The sequence below is a fragment of the Apostichopus japonicus genome, chromosome 4, assembly GCF_037975245.1.
Source record: "Apostichopus japonicus isolate 1M-3 chromosome 4, ASM3797524v1, whole genome shotgun sequence".
NCBI lineage: Eukaryota > Metazoa > Echinodermata > Holothuroidea > Aspidochirotida > Stichopodidae > Apostichopus > Apostichopus japonicus.
In genome coordinates, this window is record NC_092564.1 from 6251174 (window position 1) to 6276281 (window position 25108).

Below are 25108 nucleotides of genomic sequence, written 5' to 3' on the forward strand. Positions count from 1 at the left end.
ATGTTAGCAAAGGATAAGCAATGATGTCAATATCAACTCTGTATTCATAACGTCAGAAAATCTGTCAGATTGTATATATTCAATTACATTCCCGAGAAATACACGTTGATAGTAATCTATTTGGTCGATTCGGTTTACTTTCGCAACCGCAATTATGTTTAGTTTCTCACTTCTCACGAGATGGACCCTGCCTCTGACGTTCAACTGAAAGACACTATATATAAATAATATTAAATATATAGTGTTGCCTGGTATACAAACGATCTTACACGTAATAACTACTGGAACCAAAGCCTGAATGGCTCCCTATACTTTTGCTCTTCTGGTAAAGTTTCATTCCTACAAATCTCAAAATGAGAAGAAGACGTTTTAGTGCTCCTATCAACGTCTTGTCAGTATTTTGTTCCTGGGTTTCTTACCCGATAAATGTCAAAGCAAAGACATATTCAAAAGGTCAAAGTAAAAACAGGGGAAGAGACAAAACAGGAACAATATCAGCGACTTAAAACTTTGATATGGAAAAAGTTGACATTTTTATCCTTCTGATTTATGGGTTGAAAGTTAAGCCACGGCTCTAGGTTTTGACCTTCTGTAACACTTAGATAACGTTAGGTTTGTAGAATACAAAGAGAGAATATAGAATTTCAAGAAACTACCTACTGTACATGATAAACCACGGAAAACCACAAAGGGGCAAATGCAATGTATATGTTAGGTCTTCGCGTTGTTAAATGCTGTTATGTGTTGGGCGGTGCGTGTAGTCTAAGCATGCATGCATGATTTGTTATTTAGTAAAACATATTCCTTTGTCTTTAACAATAATTGACTACCAATTATGCCGTATTATGAAGACAGTTTATTCCAATAAAACTGGTATGGTCAACTAACATATTTATCTTATACAATATATTTATATTATATTTTGGTTTTTGCTACTATTTGTTTTTAGGTTTTACATTTGTAAAGCGCTTTCAGCAGCTTTGCTGATTATGCGCTATATAAATATTACTTATTATTATAATAAGGGTTTCATGACCCAGTTGCAACAAAACATAAGCCAGTTAACTCTGTGCGACGAAAACTACAGCAATGTTAGTACCCATCTTCACCAGATACATTAATGTATTTTACATACAACGGCAAAGGACACAATTCTAGCCTGTAAATTCACCAACGCTTAGTTTACAATACCTATACTTTATATCGATACCTTACCTTCATGTCTTGTCTGAACTGAGAAATTTTTAACATGTCTTTCTCTGAATAAGGTGTTCTAAGAGTTCATCTATAGCCTTATCAAAATAGAAATTATACACTAAAGAAAAGTGTGGGATACACGTGTCGCATTAAATGAAACACACCCTTAACATATAAAAGCTATAAGGCCTTAGCCAATGTACTATAGAAAGCACATTATGTGTGTTGTCCCACACGGCATTATATCCCCAGCAGCAGCATTAGGCGAAAAGCCACATCAATTTGTCGAATGAATTGGTGATCACTATCTGCAAAACAAAACATATATAAATGGTGATTAATTTCATAAATGATTAATATTAATGTTCTACACGCACATTTCACATTATTTGATCATTGTCACTGGTATCAGCCACTATGATCAAAACCCACATCATTTGTCATCTGATGCAAAAAGAGAAAAGATTGGAATATAGGCCTAGTACCGAGATCTTATCAGCAACTCTTATAAACTATAATACTACCCCAAATGCTAAGTCTAAGCGACGTTGAAGTGTGGTTTTTGAAGCATAACCCGTATTCCTGTATATACAAACACACTGTAAGCAATGTCTTTTCCTTCAGCGTGTACCACTCTACATCGTCCTGTCGATTTGGAAAATCTTCGTGATAATTAGCAAATGTTATCGTAAAGAGTCAACCAGCAACGTCAATGTAGTTTTCACATCAACGTACAAAAAGCATTATCGTTTTTACCGTTATAACTGATTGAAATCTTCCAGAAGTCTCCTATGGAATTCACTGATGGGAAGTCTGGATATTATAGGCTATATAGTGACACATTCTGCATTAAGTCAATAATTACAACGACTGATAGAATAAGGCTATACAACGGGGTCTCGGTATTGTACATGTCATGTCAGACTTGGCCATGGTTGTTCATATTAAAATATGATAAAAGATTAAAGCATATTTTTACATACACAAATTGCACCGAATGGCAATGATAAAACTCAAGTGTATATTGCCGAAGAAAAGGGAAGACAATTTGTATAAACATTCGAAACAAAGACGTATTAACACAGCTTAAAGAAAGTTCAAGTGTACCTGACAAAACACAGCAATCTATGTGACGAGGGATGTGTGGGTGTGTGTGTGTGGTGAGGTGGGGGGGTGTGGGGGGGGGGGGGGTTGGTCGGAAATAATCGAACATTACATGAATATAAGAAGTCAATATTTACATGGACACAAAGGTCACATAAAGAAAGAAATATCTGCTCCAAGAAATATTAGTTCAGTTCTTCAAAATTAGTAATAAATTTCACTCGGATCACACAGGTGAATTACAGATGATACCGTATAGCATTTCAATGCACTCATGGCGGTTATGATGATACCTAAGAGCTGCTGCTTCTACAACTTTACTAACTGATAGTTTTTGCTCATTTATAACTTAGCGAGGGGTCGTTCCTTCACCTGAGATAATAATATTTCAATACTTCAGGCTCTTCATTGTGTTAATCTATATTATTTTCACCATTCTATAGTGTTTTATGAGAGACTTTATATTCATAGTTTGTCATGAACAGTAGACTTTAAATTTGCTTTCCAGTTATAAATGACGTAGCAGCTATACCGGTATAACAACGTTGCTATGCAATCTCTTCCTTTGCCTATTTTTTGTAAGAATACTGAGTGAGTAATTTTATTTTTAGTGGCCCAACAAAGCTATCATTAGTAAGTTAACATATGCATACACAAACAAACAAGAAATAAATGGTAACGTCTCGATTGCGCTTTTAATTTCTTGCGCTTGACTAAATTTGCAAATTTCTGTTATAATGATAATAAAACATGCGGTCCTGTTGTTACAGTGATCGTTGTGCATGTGTTTCTTAACGTGATTCGTGTATTTAGAGTCGCACCTAGTATTTCCTGTTGTAATACTAACAACGCTATAACCTTTCTACATAGTTACCGTTCTCAACTTATTATGTGTGAGGAGTAAACACTACGCCCATAAGCGCCCTTCACTACCTAAACCATACAGCTGCTTCGTCATAATGTTGAATACATATTTACTTTACAAACACTCCACTTCTTAGTATTTCGATAACACAATATACAACCTTGTCACTGCAATAATTTATTCATGAATTTAACCGAACAGTTTATTTTACTACGTATACATAACTAAACACTTGGTGTTTTGATACTTTTCAGTACACTTAGGCCTACGTTATAAAAAAACTGAATGTTTTCCAAAGAAAAAAGGAATAGTTATTGACAGGCGATACAATTGTAATATAAATATATATGTATATATATATATACATATATATATATATATATATATAACTATGGATCATACCTTAGGTACATATCATGAGTATATATATATATATATATATATATATATAAATGAAAATCGTAATGAGTTGGAAAATCAAGAACAGTGAAAAAACTTTTCAGCCTCCACCGGGATTCGAACCACGGGCCTTCCGCTCTGTACGCGGACACCCTAACCACTAGGCTATGGACGCTGATTGTATGTCCAGAGGTTCGAAACCGGTAAGGAAGGTCGTAATTCCACTGTAGGTGTTTGTCACCTGTATCGAACAAAACTAGTTCTGTTTTTGGTGACATATTTTGCCTTACTCTAGAGATCAAACATGATGCTAACCAACTCCAAATCATTTGTGATATATATATATATAGATATATATATATATAGATATATATATAAGGTATAAATGTTTGAGTAACTGCTAACTAAACCGTCCTTTTTTTGGTCGCTGTTCGTTACCAATAGTTAAATCGTCATAAATAACAAGCTACTAGATTAGGATACAAAAGGAATAAATACCGTTGCATCGTTAGAACTGCTTATTTGGTTTGTCTTTCCATAATGAAGTTCATTTTAAACAATAGAAATTTCGTAGCGAAACTCTAATTATAATTTATTTACCTAACTGAAACTCGTGACAGAGTTTGTTATCCCAGGGTTTACTTTCTATAATCGAACGACTTTTATTTTAATTTTAAATTTCAGTACCAAGTCTCTGTTTACAACCAAAACTTGCAGAGGCCATGCAAGTTTTCCATCTCTGCTCAATCCAATGTACTAAACTCCCGGAGGGAAATTAAACGCATTATTGACATTTAAACCAAGCCAAACCAAATTTGATCAAGGTGTGTCGTCGCAGTATATATATATATATATATATATATATATATATAACAAGTTAGTAAGACACCCCTTGGAATTTTCGCTGCTCCTATTTCAGCTATTCATAGCTACCATCCTACTACAAGTACCTAGAAGCAGATATGTTACTACTACTTCCTTAACGTAGTAGGATGCTCAGAGCATTGAAGTTGAAACTCCATGGTTTGAATGCTACAACGTAGGGCCCTATGTATGTATGTATGTATGTATGTATGTATGTATGTATGTATGTATGTATGTATGTATAGTATATCAGCCTATACCGAACTCGTGATTAAACCAAAGGTGTAGATTGCATTCCTGGAGTTTCACGAAACTAGCAAGTAACACGATTTTCTTGTACCTGTGACATGACCTTGTCCTCATAAGGTCGGACAGTTCGTCCCCAAGGACTACTAAAATAAACCACAAGTAGTAGTTACTGACACTTCTCTTGTTTCAAAACGCCAAACAATGATTGGAGATAAAAAATTGCCACGGGTTCTAGGCTATTTTGAGAATGCTATATAGTAACTCGAATAATATCCAAGTGCAGTTGCAAGAAAAATGGAAGTTTACGAGTTTCCAAAGCCCTGATTCAGCAACGTCCTCAACCCTTACAGATATCGTTCAAGATACAAAAAAATAGGGGGAATAGGGGAGGGGGAGGGGGGGTGTGGAGGAAGGTTCGAACAATGCGCTTGCAAAATTCAATGTTGTCTCTTTCGAAGTGGGAAGGGGTTTTTAAAATAGTTCTGATGAAGTTCATTTTCACTTCTGATATTAAAATTCGTTAACAGTACAGGTTAAGCAAGTGGTGCAATCCACCAAGCAATCAAAATATGAAACAGATAATTAAAAGGAACAGAAAACGGTAAAATAGGACGTTATATACCACACCAGTTTTACACCATTTCTCCAGGATACTGCCGTTACTTCATTCAGTATTTGTGCACGAATATTTTCTTTTTTCTTCATGATAAATCATTTTTTTACCCGTTAAGCTCAGAATGGTATTATGTTCTCTTGAATACGACAAAAGTAAGAAAGCGATAAGACGGCATGCGCAGGAAGCTTTTCTCGTTTTTAGCTTTGAACCATTTTCATATAAAATTACGACAAGAAGTGTATACTAAACGAAGGTGATTATATTAAACTTAATCAGTTTTCAACACACTGAGAGAAATCAGTAATTAAGCATGAAACGCAACATGTCATAACTGTGCCACCAAGAAGTTCCTGTTGCCTCCCGTCACGTTCATCCTCCATAACGAACAATATGAACTGACATGTTGGTATGTCACTTGCATAATATTTAAATATACTCTCTTGCGTCTTGTTCCTCCACCCCACTCCCCTAGCACCGATACAAACAACCTTGTAGCTAGACCATTTTACCCAGGGCCGGTATCAAGAAAAGTGGTAAATTAGACCGCATTTCAGTCCATTTTGACAAAGTATTAATTATTCATAACACAGGACTCTTCGTTTATAATAGTATACTTTATTTTACCATTGTGCTGCATCAGTCTCAGTACACAAAATGTATAGGCTTAGCCTATACACTTTACGAATTTTGGAGCGAATTTATATACACTGACAATACCTGAAATAACATGCACTTGAAGAAAACCCAGTCCTCTCTTCAACCAAGAATAAACAATAAATGGAAAATGTCCCCCAAAATTAAGTCTCGTTATGGTTTAGCATAGCAAATAAATCCAAGAGAAATGGGAACCCATTTGATCGTCAATTTCTTTTGTTCATGATTATGATAAAACTGTTATTGTTGGATACCGATCCTCTGTTTAGTCGATGTCGGTATTTTGGAGGCATAAAAAACTACTTCAAACAAAGGATGGTGAACTAATATTTGTTGTTAGAATAGCCAATCTTTTGTTTAATATCTGTTGAAAAACAAACATCTAATTTGTTGGATCACGAGTCAATTCACGACTTATTTTAAAGCTAAATAAATTACACTCTATTTTGGCGTCGAGATACATTATCTTCTTCACGTATTTCCAAAAACATGATTTTTTTGTTTTATTTTGCAAACAGTTATCTAAAGGAATAGGTTTTACAAGTCTGTATAGTAGGAGTATCTTGAAAATAACAGTTCATATTTTACGATGCAAAGAGATATTTTTGTCATGTATAGTACAAGTCATCCCATGCGTTTACATTGAAACTACCCAATCGTTCCTGTGCAATTATCACAGTTTGAAATTAAAAATAAAAAGGAAGAAAATCATAAAAGTTGAATAAAATGTTTGGAAATTTGCCCCCAAAACGTTCGTTTTTTGTAGTGTTAAATTCCATACGTTCCACTTCAGTATAGTAATGAAGAACAAAAGAAAATCGGCTATATATTTTTTTCTAACTCTGTTTTTCTCTGTTCGAAGTTAGAATCAAAAAATAATTAAAAGAAACATTTTGGAGCAGCTAAAAAATCATTTGAGAATGAAAATTTTGTGATAAATGAAAAAAAAATTTTTTCTTGTGATATTGGTTATTTTTTTTTATATCCCCCATTTTTGTTAGCTTTCAAAAGTTTTAATTTCAGTGTAAGATTAACTGCATGTATAGCCGTCTCATCTTTCAACTAAATTGTGATCTAACTTCAAACCACAACTTGTTAAGGGCGTATGTCGATCACCATATGGCTGTTGGCCTACATAACAAGGGTATTATATATATCTCTACATCCTATAACGGTTAATATACGTATAGGCTATATAGTAATTATAAACTATACACAGAATTGGTCCTAGGTACGTTGTCAGTGCAGGAACCGAGGACTAAAACCTACCATGTCGACAGATATGTTTCGTCAAGGGATTATATTCTCTCGCTTGCGCGAAAACGTAGGTTAAGTCGGTCACAAGCTATTCAAAAACGGCATTCTATTTTATTCAATGAACTTGTAACATATTTCAACGACATTAACTCGCCAATCGTGAAGATATGTTAAGTGAGTATTTTTTATATAAAAAAAAATTGGGTCTCTACGGGGACTGAGGTTCAGAAGAATAAAGAATAAACTATTAGGTTGATGTTATCTCTTATCAGCAATTGCTTCTCATATAAAAAGGTATTAGAACAGTGCGTAGTTAATGAAAAACTTTCATAAATACTTCACTTTAACCTTAGTTATTACGAAAAGAATAAACAATACACAACATGACTTTCTATGTTAGCTGTATTTCAAATGTAAATTCAATCCTGATTATGTACCACCATCGTTGTGTGAATTTCGCCTACGTGGAACGTTCTTAATGTGCTAGGAAAATTATATCATAATTATTAAAAAATTCAATTTCAAGTAGAGCAAATAAATGATTTCAATTCCAACATGAATTCATAAAGTTTAAAAGATGCCAAAGACATGAAACGTTATGTTTCATCCGCCCAATTCATGCATATTTTCTATACACATCCACCCCGTTACACAGAGGGATAAAATGAGCGCATTCTGCGCTTCATAAATTAAAGCTGGCTTGACAAGTTGTTCTGCGTAAATGTAACTTAAATAACAATAAAACATAATTTAATTATTAATACTAATTAATAATATTATATAATATTTGATCATCGTAAGAGTAACATAAATAATATATTAAAGATTTACAAACTGAAACCTTGTTTCAAAGTTTGAAAGTTAAATATTGATATACCTAAAAAAGTCTGCTACTTATTACCACTTATCGCATAAGTGGCGATTGAAGCGAGGGGATGAAATTTTACGCGGCAGTATAGCATATGTTCAGATCTTGTTAAACATTAATCCATGACTACAATATGTTTCGAAACTGATCATTGAATATTAATAGGATTATAGAACAATAAGAAGTGGCGAGGGAGACGAATATAATTTAAAATGATTTAAAAATATTTAGTATTTTACAGTTTCAATTTTCATTTTGATTCGCAAACAAGAAAGGAGGGGTGATCAAAATATCTTTACTGCGAATTTTAATCAATGGTATACTTATAAAACTAAACCTCCCCGTAGATGATTCTTTTCATGTGGCAATATTCACAATATATCGATAGCGTCCTGCCATCAGGAAGTGTGTGATATAGTTACAAGTATGCCTGTAGTAGAATTCACGTTATATATCAGTGAGCCCTGGTTGAAAATTCAAAGAAAACATTTTGAAAATACTTTTTCGATAGATTGATGTTTCCCAGAACCTGCACTTCTTACGTCGAAATGACAAACATTTGTTGAATTATAAACGACTTTTGGGTTGAAAAAAACTATTGATTATTCTGTATTTGTATTTTCAATATTGTTCAACTCAGAATTAACACATTCACGTTGTTCCTGTGAATTTTGATATATTTATATTATTCTTTTCAAAGAGAGAAAATCCGACACTAATTCATATATAGTAGTACTATACGTAGTCGCTACTATTTATTTAAGGCAGATATAATATTATAGCTATTTTTTATATCTACAAAAGCTATACAAATATTTCATTTTCAATAACTTTTTTAACATTACCAAGTTCCTTTGCCTTTATACTATTGAAATCTGTTTTCTTTTGTTTCATTGTTTGACTGTGAAGTTATTTCATTTCTTGAATTTAATATCAGAAAATAATATAAAACTTATATATAACTAATATAAACACATATGATCAATAAGGGCATATAGTTGCAAATATAACAAGATGTATAATTTAATAATTACCTCGCTTATCGTTCCCATAAAACGGCAACATGGCCTGTTCATAAATGTTAACATGCGGTCACGTGAGAGGGTGTAAACAATTATTATTTTCTCCTTTAACCAAAAGTAAGAAAGTAAAGCCACGAGGACACTAAGAAAATAAATGGTTTGGCAAGCTATCTTTATACATATCCCCTGAAACATTGTGACCCAAATATTTTCACAATTGCTTAGTTTCAAATAACTCCTGAAACAGAGCATAACCCCTGCATGGCAAAAATTTAAATTGGAACTTTACTCTATTACATTTTATTCATTTTTCTTTCAGATAAACTATAGCCTTTTGTCTACTTTATTTATTGAATAAACTTGTGAAGATCTGATGAGACTCGTTTAAGAGATAAACTATCGCAATATTGGAGATGCTGTATTTGAGTTTTAGATATTAGTCGATAACTCTACGATTATGTTGTTTAGACTTACCTACTTGAGATAACAAAAAGTAAATAATCAACACCATCTGTCGATTTCTAAAACTAAAGAAATTAACTTTGAAACAAAGCACACTTTGTCTATTACATTGCATATTCCAAACACGAAGTTTAGATTAGTAGGGACTTGGTTTTCTTGGTTTTTTCTAATTCGTGATGGAAGAAACCCCAGACCTAGGGACAGCGGTTGAAGCCGGCATGAGGCGTGCTACAAAAATGTTTACAGGCAATATCTCCTGTATTCTTGAGATAAATTCACAAAATGTGATTTCAAATTGCCAAATTTTATTATATATTTTTATTTGTCTATTTGTCTATAATATTTAGATAGTTTTAACTCATAATAACGAACATGAATGGTAGTAATAAGTATAGTGTTGCATAAGCTCTAATAAAAGTATTTGTATTTTCTTCATAATTTCTTAAATCTCACACAACTAATCTATATTCTCTCTTACTAAATCACATTTTCGATATCCTCGTACAACACTGATGGTCAGAAAAAAAAAACATATCCCTACTTTACAATTTACTAATATACACGAAGAAACTCGGGAAAACCTCTAGAACTTCATATTACAATATGGTTGGTTAAAAGCAGTATTGTTCGGCCATATTCCTTATTCACAAAGACAACAGCTAGCATAGCGGACTACATCCATGCAGTGGACGGGAAACTAGAGTGTAGACAACATAGCTGTCCGAGGCAGCAGCCATATACAGACTTTTGTGGTCATGGATTTTTCATCGTATACGTACGAATATGGTTAGAATTTACCGAGGAAGGGGACAGCCTTACATATTTGAAACGACAGAGATGTCAGTATAGAGCAATAAACATTTACAAAAAAAAAATAGAATTAGAAAGATTAGTTTGTAACTTGCCTTGTTTGGTTTTGAAAGTGCTCACCAGCGGTGACAAAGAGACGCCTTCTCAAACCTTCCTGAAATCTGTTTGACCACGGAGTTGCCGCCATATGCTCCATTCGTTGACTAGTAATTTATATTATCCTTCAATCTCTATATATGTTTATATGTATGTAGTATAAAGTATATGTTAAGGAAAATCCATGTTTCGGTTTTGGTAAGCATGTGATTCATGTATGAAACTGTTGTATTAAAAATTATGTGAACCCCCCCCCCCCCCCCAAAATGAGAAAATATACACTGTCAGAACTGGTTTGTGTACCAGAGAACACGGAGGAGACCCTACTACGCTATCAATGTGAACATTAACTAGCCTATACCGAAATGTCGCAATAAACGATATCTGTTACAATGGATGCAGCATGCCTTGTAAACCGCATGGTTTACAGTATGAAGTATTCGACATGTCATGTGATTATAGATAATTTAACATATTGTACTATTGCACATTATTATTAAGAATATGTCAAGCATGGACCATTTTAAAAAGGTTCATATTTTCGTACATAGCGCTATGGAATAAGAACATGTCGCAGTGATTTATGCATGTAAAACTAATAGCCACGTTGGCCTATTTTTAGCCTATGCGACGATATTAGCCTCTATAGGCGGTGGTACTTGTGTGGGATGTGTTCCACTGATAAGTATCACTATACACGTGTTTAAGGACCTTCCAAGAATCTAAAACTCATTCATACACCGAGGAAAAGATCGATCAAAAACAATCCGTGGAAATCTTTTGGGACAAATTAAACATAGGTTTCAAAGTCAATAGGATTTGCTCGTGCAGCGCCAATTAAAGATATAATGATTTCACTATGTGCTGTTGTCAAGACAGAAAACTAGATTGAAAAGAAGAGAAACAAATTCGTAACTTCCCTGACATACTTTCGAGACAATATTTTCCTAGTAATCTGAGCCTTAAAACAGAGAGAAAATAATAATAATTTCACTTACTATTTGCTATCCTCTCCAATATCAGATGCCGGTAATGGATAGCCTGTGCTTGAGCGACTTCTTTCCGCCCATGTTTGGTTATTCCCAAGCCGCGTCGTACGACAAGAAGGCGGGCTGACCTTTGCTAGCAGTGACATCTGCTCATAGTCTCAGCTGAGTATATCGCGACAAAGTGTATGTATGTACGTGCAGGGAGACATAGGTGATTTGAAACTGACACGAAGTAAAGAGTATAGGCCGAACAGAACAATGCGCGGTAAACATACACTGATGCAGCTATACATAACCTATTACTTTGAACTTTGTCTTAGTTAGTGTATATAGGTGTGGTGAATCACAAGTTTAGAAGTAGAAGAAATAACACGATGAGCTAATAATGACATTGAACATTTATCATACAATTATTTCCAAACAATAGTCAGATAATATGGCTTGAGCTAAAGCCACTCGTAGCAGGGGAGATAAAACTACTTCCTTGTGGTCTATGAAAAGGTATATGAAGTTAAAACAATGGGGGTTTGAATTGTAACGGTTATAAACCTAATGAATGATAATGAGATATATTTTATGAATATTGAGCAAAACTTTTTCTGAGTATGACTTACCTTGAAAGCCGTTGTCATACCGGTATTTCTGTGACCAAGAAACAGGCATGAACATACCAAGGCGGCGGCCACGGAAAAGATTGAATTCGTGAAACCGAAAATCACTTGCTTTTTGTCTTCAGTCTATGGCAACCATCGTTGAACACTTCCCCCAGGACTCCGCTGAACCAGTTTCTGTTTCATTAAGGTGCGCACTTAGACATTTACCCTTTGCTAAGACGGGGTTAACCTTCCTCTACAAAATGTGGTTCATGTCTGAAGAATTTCTAATTTCGATCAGTTTAAACAGCGTCCCGTTCAGCCGTGTCTTTATCATCTGTATCTGAAGCACGTTGTAAATGCTTATTGAGAGTTAGTTCTCCCCAAGTTAAATATTAACAAACTTCAGTTTTATGGTATTTGGCGAGCCAAGCCGTTTATTTACTGCACCTGGCACGACGAACCCTTGTGCCGGGTTTGGTTTCCCGCCATAAAAAAAAACATGTTGTACTGAATGCACTTGGATATCACGGTCCAATAGCAAAGTTCCATTAGTTTATTGCTGGTGGTGTTCGTTACCCTCGGCCACGCTGAAATCCACTCTTAACTGCATGGGAATATTCGTAGGTGCATTTTTTTTACTAAGTCACGGAGAGCAGCCGTGAACGTGCTTCCCAGCTAACGTGCTGTGTATAGTCTGGTCGTCACATAAGTCACATAAAAGAAAGCCACGTAGTTTATGTACTTGGAACTTTTATCTACATAGCTATATTAAATAGACAATGGATATTGCACAGTCTTAAATAAATAAACCCTAAACTAGCAGTGCAAACTAATATAGTCACCATAAATGGGCAAACAGACAAAACTGACCTTCACACTACCTTCGGAATCCACACGTACGATATATATTGACATTGTAGTTTTCTTGTTGGGGAGTTCGGGAGAGTCCCATCCAGCGTGCCGTGTATCTTGCATACAAATAATAGTATAGTTCGCCAGCGCAACTCCAAGATCCTATCGATGTTCTATATCTACGCCACGAATTAGAAACGCTCATAAATCACGAAGCAGAGCACACTATACCCGAAGCAATCGTCCAAACGAACTATACCGCAGCAAGCAACGTCCCTACGTTTAGGTGGAGCTCAGTTCCTAGTAACTTTGACCTGCAATAGGCTAGGCTATAGGCTCGAGCTTCATAAACAACACAAGATCTATATAGGGAAGTTCTAGGGTTACCACAAGGATGCATACCAACAGTAATATAATGAGAATGATATTTGAAATAATAGGAAGTACATGGTCATGTAGTTCCGTTGCATATGATCAAGCTGATTAATTGTTCGATAAAGGCACTTTATGAGATTCTACATAGCGTGATCTGTTTGGACAATGTTAACCCAGCTCAGCTATACATGTGATATTGTTTCCTGCATCCACGACCATATGTATGAATTTTCGTATATATAAATTATGAAGAGATTTTTTTTGCATTTTTGAAAATGTACGTTTGATTTCAAATTTTGCAGTGTATTATACTTGGATTTCGAAGTAGTTATATACAGTAGGCTAACACGTATACTCCTACAACATAGCATATAGGGACAAATAATATAAAAAAAACAGTTTCTCAACTATTTGTGAACTTGCACATGGTCACTGAAAATGTATGCTTTGAAAGTTAAAATTTACATTCAACATGCATAATTTGGAGGTACTATTGTTTTGAACGGTTCTTTGATGGTCATATCAGGTAATTGAAAACCATCTCCAAAATGTGGTACTTCTAACATAAATGAATTGGGAAGTTTAACAGATAAGGATCTAGGCCGGTACCTTGGAAAAAATGTCCAAGGCGGCTAAGGAGGAACGCCCATTTGGAAGAGCCCCCCCCCACCCCCAGCTGATAGGAAGCTGCAGTATTTCAGATAGGCCTATTTCGTGGTCCTTCGTAGCGATCGTTTCAAGCACAAACATTCTTATCAGAAAGAGGAATTACTCTGAAATTGTTTAGGAGTGCGTCTCCATATTGTTTGATTGTGTCTCGGAACTTCAACAGTGTCATTTGAAATGTTATGGTCCTTAGCCGACTTAATTAAGTTATCAATTATTTTGTTTTAGAAAAGGTTTAACCAAATTATTGACAGTTATGTCTTAGTTATGTCTTAGTTATGAAAATGATGAGGTTGGAAGATGATATACCTTTTAAGAAAAGTCACCCAGGAAAGAACCTGGGCACGAAAAGCCAAACAACCGAACGACTGATCCGCTCTCAACCCCAGTCCCCTTGCATCGGGACTGTGACTGTGTGACCATCGTCGGGTGTGCATCACCATTCCCCTCGAAAGGGAACAGATATTACACATGATCTTAGCCAGAAGGCCGAGAAGGTTGGAAGATGATAGATCTTAAATGGCTGCTAGAGTTCAAATCAGGTTTGAAGCAAACTGTATGGATCCGATTTGATTGCAAGCAGAAACTTATTCTCGTTGAGGAATATATTATCCATATTGGAAGTGGAGTTTTATAACTATGCTTGCTCGAGACTTTATCAGCCTCAGATCTGTTCATCCAATTCTTTCCTTAATCCGCTTCCTGTAAAGTCATGGTTTATTTGGCACTAATTCCATCAGTGCCAATCACACTAACATATCTAGCGTCATACTTTCATTAAGTTACATTTTGTACTTTACATTCCACTGCCAAGTATTGCTGACGAAGGTCATACATACATATATATATGTATATATATATATATATATATATATATATATATATATATATATATATATATAATATATATATATATATAAATAAGTAAATTATCTGTATAGATTAAACTATAAGCTTACTATAGTACAATACTCCATGGTGCACATGATATGATATTCTCCACTCCGATGTTTAATATCATCACATATTATGCATTGGATGTCATGAGCATGTTCTATATTTTTGAAACGTAAGACTTCTTATGTAAATATTCCATACGCCATTTCTTTTTACGAAATATTTCTAATACAAGCGTTAAAGATGAAAAAAGTAATAATAATAATGTTGAAGTTAGTAAGCATACTCGACCAATAATTCAAAACAATAACTGTAACAAAATCTCACCACGCATGCAGGAAGAGTCAAATTACGGCATAAAACTTTGGAAATTTCAAAAAATGACGCAAAGCGCATTATACCAATGAGTGAGACCGATTTTGTACTATAGACTTTGTGTTTAATAAATTGTTAATGTCCAGTTATCAAATGGTTTTCAACAAGGAGATCTCTTAGAGTGAACGTTCTCGGTATCTGAACTTGTACGAATATGATACATGGTTTGATTCTGATGACGCAGATAACTATATATAGGCCTACACAGAACAAACTGTACCATTATGAGTGAACTTAGTGAATCAATTACATATTCAGGTTGTATATAACTCTTTTATTCTGCTCAAGATATAAATAATAACTTGCAGCGTTTGGTGTCCATCTGTAAAATCGAATAAATACTGAACAAAATGGACATCAATGGACATCACTAATTCAATGGAAATAACACAATGGATATCACTTAATTCACGATTACACCACTGAGTGAGTTATACACAATTACACCACTGAGTGAGTTATACACAATTACACCACTGAGTGAGTTATACACAATTACACCACTGAGTGAGTTATACACAATTACACCACTGAGTGAGTTATACACAATTACACCACTGAGTGAGTTATACACGAGTGCACCACTCAATGGCCATCACTAATTCGATGGAAAGACCACAATGGATATCACTTAATTCACGATTACACCACTGAGTGAGTTATACACAATTACACCACTGAGTGAGTTATACACGAGTACACCACTCAATGGACATCACTAATTCAATGTACATAACACAATGGACATCACTTAATTCACGATTACACCACTGAGTGAGTTATACACAATTACACCACTGAGTGAGTTATACACGAGTACACCACTCAATGGACATCACTAATTCAATGTACATAACACAATGGACATCACTTAATTCACGATTACACCACTGAGTGAGTTATACACAATTACACCACTGAGTGAGTTATACACGAGTACACCACTCAATGGACATCACTAATTCAATGTACATAACACAATGGACATCACTTAATTCACGATTACACCACTGAGTGAGTTATACACAATTACACCACTCAATGGACATCACTTACTCAATGCACATAACACAATGGTCATCACTTAATTCACAATTACACCACTGAGTGGGTTATACACAATTACACCACTGAGTGAGTTATACACAATTACACCACTGAGTGAGTTATACACGAGTACACCCCTCAATGGACATCACTAATTCAATGGAAATAACACAATGGTCATCACTTAATTCACAATTACACCACTGAGTGGGGTATACACACTTACACCACTCAATGGACATCACTTACTCAATGCACATAACACAATGGTCATCACTTAATTCACAATTACACCACTGAGTGGGTTATACACAATTACACCACTGAGTGAGTTATACACAATTACACCACTGAGTGAGTTATACACGAGTACACCCCTCAATGGACATCACTAATTCAATGGAAATAACACAATGGTCATCACTTAATTCACAATTACACCACTGAGTGGGGTATACACACTTACACCACTCAATGGACATCACTTACTCAATGCACATAACACAATGGTCATCACTTAATTCACAATTTCACCACTGAGTGGGTTATACACAATTACACCACTGAGTGAGTTATACACAATTACACCACTGAGTGAGTTATACACGAGTACACCCCTCAATGGACATCACTAATTCAATGGAAATAACACAATGGTCATCACTTAATTCACAATTACACCACTGAGTGAGTTATACACAATTACACCACTGAGTGAGTTATACACAATTACACCACTGAGTGAGTTATACACGAGTACACCACTCAATGGACATCACTAATTCAATGGAAATAACACAATGGACATCACTTAATTCACAATTACACCACTGAGTGAGTTATACACAATTACACCACTGAGTGAGTTATACACAATTACACCACTGAGTGAGTTATACACGAGTACACCACTCAATGGACATCACTAATTCAATGGAAATAGCACAATGGACATCACTTAATTCACAATTACACCATTGAGTGGGTTATACACACTTACTCCACTCAATGAACATCACTTATACAATGTACATTACACAATGGTCATCACTTAAATTCAAAATTACACCACTGAGTGGGGTATACACACTTACACCACTCAATGGACATCACTTACTCAATGCACATAACACAATGGTCATCACTTAATTCACAATTACACCACTGAGTGGGTTATACACAATTACACCACTGAGTGAGTTATACACAATTACACCACTGAGTGAGTTATACACGAGTACACCACTCAATGGACATCACTAATTCAATGTACATAACACAATTGACATCACTTAATTCACAATTACACCATTGAGTGGGTTATACACACTTACACCACTCAATGAACATCACTTATACAATGTACATTACACAATGGTCATCACATAATTCAAAATTACACCACTGAGTGAGCTATACACAATTACACCACTGAATGAGTTATACACAATTACACCACTGAGTGAGCTATACACAATTACAATTTATTTTATTAACTGATTGCTCTAATTGGTCCCAGTTTCAAGGGATATATACTCTACATATGCTGTTGCACATTATTGTGGTACAGCCACTTCCCCAGCGAATTCCCGTAGAAGGTACAATAAACTAACCGCACCCCCTCTCCACCCCTCTCTCTCTCTCCGCCCCTCACCCATCTGCGAAGAGGCCTACATGGAAGTTGGTAATCCGTGTTATAACCGTCCGTGTTAAGACCAAGTGACGTCACATTCTCCAGAAAATGCAATGTCAGAATTTAACTACTAACGAGACAAGAAAGAGGCTCTCAGCGACTGCTTAGCAAAGTGTGATATTGGTGTCTGTGCGTGCGTATGTTTGTGTGTGAAAGTCCATGTGTGTGTGTGTGTCTCCTGCCCTAAACCGAGCTTGATTAAAACACTAAATCACGAAAGCTGAAAGGCGTCAATGTCATCCTCCTCAGTACAGGCAATTTCAATTGACTTAAGTGCAGTTAGGTATGAAAAATGGAGAATGCAGGGAGGACAGTGACAAGTTTCGTAAACACATCCCTAACCACAAAGCATTAAAATTCCCCTTCTTGATGCGTTGTGAGGAACGGCTGGGGTCATCCTATATATATACAGTGGTGTGTGATATGTACTATATTTCCTCTGGAACAGATCGATTCTAGGAGCTCTTAGTCCAAGACTATAGATGTAGTGTTGGTTTTTAAAATTTGTGAATGAGGACAAAATAATGCATAGAAGTTTCACGACATCTTTAAACAAAAGGCACCTACTTAATTAGTCATAAGAGGAAAATAAATCGTAAGAAATTGTTGACATATTTCATATTGAATATGTAAGCGGTTAAAAATAAGAGCAGAAAGCAACAACATTGACATATAACGTACATAATATACATTACATGTTATGTTCAAACTATTTAGTTGCTATTTAGATGTTTAACTTGCATGATATTTACACCAGTGTTATTTTTAAATGGTTAAAAAAATAAAAATAAAAAACCTTCCCGACACACGCTACAAATTACACTAGCGATAGTTTTAACATCGTGAAGGAAATAAAAACAGCTAACACTTTGGAAGGGAGAGGTGGAATGAAATGTTAGGGATAATCAATTCCTTGTTACCCAGATCCTCGGTACCTTTATCATTTTTGCAGCCATACCGCCCTCCTCCCTTCCACCCTTACCATCAGATTTGGGGTGCTACGCAAAACACATGTATATCAGAGAAATTAATGGTGAGTGGTTGTACTATCTCTCACAAACCAATAATTGTGTGACCATAACGTAACGATAAGAAACCATAAAAATGTCTTAGCGTTTTTGTTCCCCATTCTCTTTCTCAATAGTTTACGAAGTCTATATAGGATATCTTGAATTCTTATCTACACTATATATAGTGAACACGAATTTCACAGTCACTGTTTTACGTTTCAACCGAGTGTTGGATCATGTTTAAACCTACCGTCTTCTATAGTTTACGATGTTTATAATTTGAATCTAAAATGTGGTTGAGAACGGATAACGCAGAAGCTTCTTCGTTAGTTGTCTCATAAAAAAAAACACCAAAAATAGAAACAAGAAATCAAAACGCAATGCAATGTACTATTCACTATAAAAGTCGTACCTATCGACAAACTCTTTTCGCGTTCCATAAGCATATGTTGCCATAGTAGTAGTACCGTAACGATAAATAACTGAATTATGAAACAGACACAGGCCGCATGGCATTGGTGAAGTTAGTGTACGCATGACAGTACGTCGTGAAGATAAAGAGCTGAGAAAGTAACTGAAAGGTTGACCAAAGTAATTATTATTATTTTGGAAATTCCAGATGACCTCCATTTTGCCCGACACAAAGCAAAGTTAGCATAAATTCATGCTTTAACATTGTTGTTGAGTGACATCATGCAGTCACTAGCCTGTTTTAACATGATATACCAGTTCAATATTACACTGTGAACTTGATCTTTTACGAAGCACTGTTATGCATATTATAGTATAATAACAACTCTGACATCCACAGGGGGCTCGTGGGGGGTGGGGATAAAGTTAGGGAAACCCTGCTGTAGACCCCCTTACGCTGACAGGGTTGTCTGTCTGTCTGTCTCTCTGTCTGTCTGTATTGTATGTGTGTGTATGTATGTATATTTGTACTGCGGTCTTTGACTTTGATTGGTCATTGGTTTCAGAGCATCAGCAGGAATCAGTTTGTTGTTGTAAATAATGTTAGGTCCAGGAACCTCCAAGTGAGTGTGACGTCACCTATGATTCCTTCCTCCAATCTCTTTTTTAATTTTTTTGTTTAATTTATTATTTTTGTAAATGATTTTTTGTCATGCCAGTGATCAACTCCATTGTATTCTTTACTCTGACAATATCAATATTTCTTGCACAAGTGTTGACCAAGGTCACCGTTAGACACCGTGCAGTTGTGATGTGTACCTATAGTTTTGCGCAATTATACTGTTGCTTTACGTTGAGAGACCTATACTCATAACTGGTATTTAGATCCACTCTAAAATAAAATATAAAATAAGTTCAAGGAATTCTATAATATTATTGTGTCCGCGGTCGAAGAAGAATTTGATGTCATTATAACACAGCTTTAAAATCAGAAAACCTTGTAAACATGATAACAGTCTAAAGTAGAAGTTGGAAACCTAAATAGGCCTACATGTCTACGATAATCAAAGGTCAGTTGAGGTCATCAGAGGTAAAAAAGAGTTGGTGAACAAACGACACATGAGTGCAAAAGGACCCTGCTCATCACGTGAAGCCATGCAGTAATGGTCAAAATCTTACCTGTCATGTCTCATACGAAATGTGGCTAGGAAGAAAAAACGCCATTTTGGGCTAAAATTATTAAACTTTAATTTCATTATCAACGGTTACATCAATATCTGCAACAGGAGAAGGAGCAAAACAATGGATTTAACCTCCGTGAAGAGGGGATGAAATATTTACTACGACTTTTGGGGAGGTGGAGGGGAGGGGAAGGGGAGGGGAGGGGGCGTGTTTTTGTGCGATTGTGTGGTGAATAGTGAAGTGCATACGTCTGCGTGTAAGCCTATCGTTATTATAATATTCTGGTGAGTATGGCACAGTTTAATGTGTACAGGTATACTGTTGTGATTATCATTACATTTGCTTCCTCGGTGTAATTTCTTCATAAATAAAGAATTTCCGAGTTGGATCATTAACCCTCGGAAAGGATGTTACACATATTGTCTGCTTAAGTCTCGTAAACAAATCAAAACTGTTTAGATGATCTTAAAAAATATTACAGGAAATGTATATATGTAGGCCTACAATATGTTTGTATGTGTGTGTGTCTGTGTGTATGTTAGACTTCAATATCACTCTTACTTTGTGACAAATTAACCTTTAATCATATAATCTATAGATAGAATTATCTTAATTCTATAAAACCTGGAATTGATAACAAATTATGTACACTGAAAGACGTAACTGATTACACATACGTAGTCATTTTGCTCATAGTTACGATATGTTCGAGTTAACATTAATACCTGACATTAAAAGTGTGCATTTATCATAACGTCACAGAATCAACGCTCTAAGTGACATAGTCATTTGAAAAGTTGTGTTTTACAACACCTGTTCACTTTTACGATGTAATAATAATAATATATTTATATATATATATATATATATATATATATATATATATATATATATATATATATATATATATATATATATATATATATATATATATATATAAATAATTTATCTCGCTTTCAGATACTTTTGAAGATAAATGTCTTATAATATATTTCAGATTTAAATCGTAACCTTGTTTTAAAAAAGACAAAACGAACATTACCTATAGCTCAAAATTGTTCATTTTCATATGAAATGCAGCTGGAGCCTAGCTAGACAAATATCTAATTGTGTCTCCAACCCCCCCCCCCCCCCCTCCACCCTCCCTTCTGCCCCCAAACCAAACCTTAAACACATAAAGGATGTCTTTTAGGCATAATAGTACTTTTGTTATCTTGTAGACCGTTGAATACCGCTGCTATCAGTCCAGGATGATTTTTTTTAGTAACATTTAATTGTTGAGAACCGACACTTTAATGAGCTAATCTGTTTATCAAGGGAGTATAACGGGACTATAATATTTAAATAATACACAGACCATTATAGACTCACATCACATGTTTACGATGCATTAAATATTTAACAAAGACACAATGATATTAAATGTCATCCAAGATTGAAAATTGAAAGAACGTGGTTGAGTTATAATAATTAATATAACACAATATATTAACACTAAAATTCATGCCTTTACTGAGAAGCCGACAGTAGCATCAATTTAGCCTTAAAGGAGCATTCCTGAGCTATATTTCGTGGAAACCCGAAGAGCTATAGAAACATTACTAGTAAATCATATTTATCCAGACTAAACGTTTGACTAAATTCATCATTTACTTGTGTTTTATTTATAGAGAACAGTGACCATTTAACTGGAGGTTGGTGAGGAGGGGGGGGGGGGGGGGTCGAATCTACGTTTTAGATGATGACGATGCCATATTTAGACTTGATCAAAATCGTCAACCTTGATGTCTCTTAAAGGGAACAAGATATTCTTTGCTGTTCGGCTGGTTACCACAAGAATATTCTTATTTCTTTTTACAATTAAACTGAAGTTAAAAGCCAATTTTATCCAGTATAGTTCTATCATATGTCTCATATTATATACGTATTGGTGCATACACAGCATATAGGCGGCGTGTGCACGGATAGTCATCTTCAGTTTGTGAAATAATTTATTTATAGTCTAATTTTTTACGATCCCATGGTATTTATATACAAGTTGACATTTGTTTAAGCACTCCCCTTGAGATATCTGAATCTTTATTACAAAGCCATAAAATAGCAACATCGAACCGCGCCATAAAATATAGCTGGGATTATTAAAATATGATATTGTAAAATCGAGATAAGAAATACCTTGTAGGCAGTCTGTCAGGGAATGAATTCATCTCATCATATTCGGTATCTGATTTGTGGTACTCTAGTTTTAATGTACTCGAGTTAACATTTTACAGTACTGGTATTCGTACTCGCTTCTTCAATGCTTGTACTCGTACTCTGCACTTTGGGCTTTGCACTATAGGAGTGTTAGCTCAGTGGTTAACGCCGGTGCCTTTCAATCATTAGGTCCCCGGTTCGAGTCACTCCCAGATTAATGTTTGTCGCCCAGTTACAGAGTTGTTGACAATTGACAATTCATAATCATGGACGTTAAATATGAATCTATGAGACTGGCTTCGGTCAGCTTGCGGCTTTGATAAGCCAATGAGGCTTCTTCGCGAGTTCCTGCTTGCAGGAGGATCTAAAATACATACAAATACAAATATACTCTTACACGTATATACTCATGGAGTGTAGTGTGTACTCCAGTACTTGTACTCGCACTAATGGATTCGTACCCATACTACTAGTCTATAGTTCTTCATGATAGTTACGAATATAATACAAAGATCTGTTTGAGTAATCAATGAAATCTTCCATATAACATGGACTTTACTTTAATATACTCATTATATTGAATAAAATGAGAATTTTGATTTTATTCCAAGTTCACTTTCGATTGAAATTACCCCCTTTTGTTGACGTCATAATGGATGACCTACCCTCTTGTGGGTTTTTGATAAATGAAAGGTACCCTTTTCCTGTTTTGTTTAAATTACAAGGTCTCCCTTTTGTTAATCGCAAACTACCGGATGCCAGAGGATTAATATCTTCTGAATATTATGAGCTAATTTTGTGGTTACCATTTCAAAATCAAAGTCATATGTTCCACTGTCCCTCGACATTCTTGCCCCCCCCCCCCCCCATTGGATACACATTTTCCCCAATCGAAGAAGTTCATATAAAAGTTGAATAGCCACCTTCAACAAGGTGTGTATGATATGTGATGTGCTTGAAACATTGATTATTCGCTCACATATTTAAATATGAGGGTACACAGAATAATGTACATGTATGGTTAATAGTTTTTTAATAATTTAATCCAAACAGACTAGACGATATTTTTCCCTCTTCAAACTTTCATGGTAAATCATTACACCTGCCATGGCTTTGTTTCATGAGACTATACTCTACGAAACCAAACTTGACAAAAGTGCTCGCTAACTTCACTTTAGTCATTATACAGCACATTCATATATAGAATAAATACAGACCTTGTTACAACTATTGAAGTTGAAGAGTGCAAACGCTTTCGATCAAAGAACCTATTGCCTTTCGTTCAGTCCCCAAGAACTGTTTATATACATTAATGTTGTACTATTTTAATTTTTGGTTCAAATATATCAAGTTATGGATTCCAAAAAAATTCAATATAATAATTAGAAGCAACAATCACAACCACCATTAGTTTGAGTAAATATAAGAAATACATTTGGGCTACGGCCATCATGGCCTATTTGTGTTCAGTAAGGACGTGATAAATCTAAACAAAAACACAAAAGCAACAGGCTGTCATCTGAAGCCAAAAACAAAAAGAGGCTTTATGACATCAACAGATAGTCTGATTGGTGATTACACCCTTCCCCTATCCCTTCCCATTCCCTTACGCGGACAACAAATTTATATTCCTTTGGTAGCACCATGTTTCACTTCCGAGTTATGCTGACCTTTGACCTACTGCAAGATATTCCTTTGATCAGTTTTAAGGCTCCACAGAAAAGAAAGAAACAATAAAGAAAACAGAAACTTGAGATTATTCAAGTCTTGGTGATGGAATGTTTTTATTTTTCCTTGCAACATGTAAGCATATAATGAAAGAGTTTAATTTTGTTGTTGTGCATTTAAAAGTCAAGTTTCATTGATTTAATCAGTAATAAAGTAATCAGCTTTGCCCTACGTCTGGGTTTTATTACCATTTTATGGTGCCGTAAAGGTTAAATCTAGTATATTAACGGGTTTCTTAAGATATGGAAGATACAGAAGTTTTACAACATATATAGTTGACCATAAATTTATGATAGGCATGCACGTGAAAGCTATAGCCACTTACATATATACAGACCACCTATACATACATACACATTTATGAATATGCATAGACATAGCACATGTACTGATAAATATACATAGCTTATGGCATGTCACTAACAGGCAGTCACACTAAGTAAATTATCATATTTCCTTGCAAAGAGAAAAGAATGTATTTCCTTAGTTTATAACTTGACTTTATAGACTAACTTGAGCGTGGTATATGTATGACCCGATCAGGTCAAGAGCTGTATGCATAGGTTGCATACCAACGTAGATGAGTCTGTAAATAAATGTATTTACTGTTATACATCACACGGACCAG

The 25108-nt window shown here is 35.1% G+C and overlaps 2 long non-coding RNA genes across 3 annotated transcripts in view; one reads left to right on the forward strand and one right to left on the reverse strand.

Moving 5' to 3' along the window:
• LOC139966287 (uncharacterized) overlaps positions 1 to 25108 on the forward strand; it is a 68715-nt gene that overhangs the window by 10278 nt on the left and 33329 nt on the right. Inside the window, exon 2 of one of the 2 annotated variants that reach the window (XR_011792528.1) lies at positions 4250 to 4389. The exons of the other annotated variant lie outside the window; for it this stretch is intronic. This is a non-coding gene — a long non-coding RNA (uncharacterized lncRNA). The remainder of the gene's footprint in view (positions 1 to 4249; positions 4390 to 25108) is intronic. 2 annotated transcript variants of the gene reach the window in all.
• Positions 1445 to 13186, reverse strand: LOC139966288 (uncharacterized). Its single transcript, XR_011792530.1, has 2 exons — positions 12067 to 13186; positions 1445 to 1505 (listed from the first exon to the last, which is right to left on the reverse strand). It is a non-coding gene; the product is annotated as an uncharacterized lncRNA (long non-coding RNA).